This window comes from Penaeus monodon, chromosome 31 (assembly GCF_015228065.2).
Source record: "Penaeus monodon isolate SGIC_2016 chromosome 31, NSTDA_Pmon_1, whole genome shotgun sequence".
Classification (NCBI taxonomy): domain Eukaryota; kingdom Metazoa; phylum Arthropoda; class Malacostraca; order Decapoda; family Penaeidae; genus Penaeus; species Penaeus monodon.
In genome coordinates, this window is record NC_051416.1 from 20501594 (window position 1) to 20502098 (window position 505).

Sequence of the window (505 nt, forward strand, 5' to 3'; positions counted from 1 at the left end):
TGCGGAGTATAATCAAGCTCATTGTTGAGCAAATTATTATTATCGACCTTTTCTTTGCTTCCTTTTTCTTGTATTTCTGTCCTTACGGTTTCTTTTTTCTTGTCAATATCCGATATGACTTGCATGTTTAAAGTTCAAAATACCTTTTTTTTTGTCTTTTTATTCACTGCAAGCATATTGTTACAAACATGAGATAACTGTAATATTGGAATTGCTACTCGAGTCTAAAAAGAGTATAGTCTAAAAATACAATTTTGGAAAAAAAATGTATTCCCAGTAATTTTTTTTTTTGGACATTTCATTTTTCTCCTTATCTGCGTCATACTTTCGTGGTCAACACTATTGCCGTTGTGAATTGTGTAAATCTTGTTGCTTGTATCATGATTTTGTTCGATGTGTACATGTTGCATTCATTATAATCATATAATTTTAGACTGAAGGTGGCAAGGGGATATTTTGACGCAAGCTTTCTTGTTAATTACTACATTGAAAATGTTACCTGAAG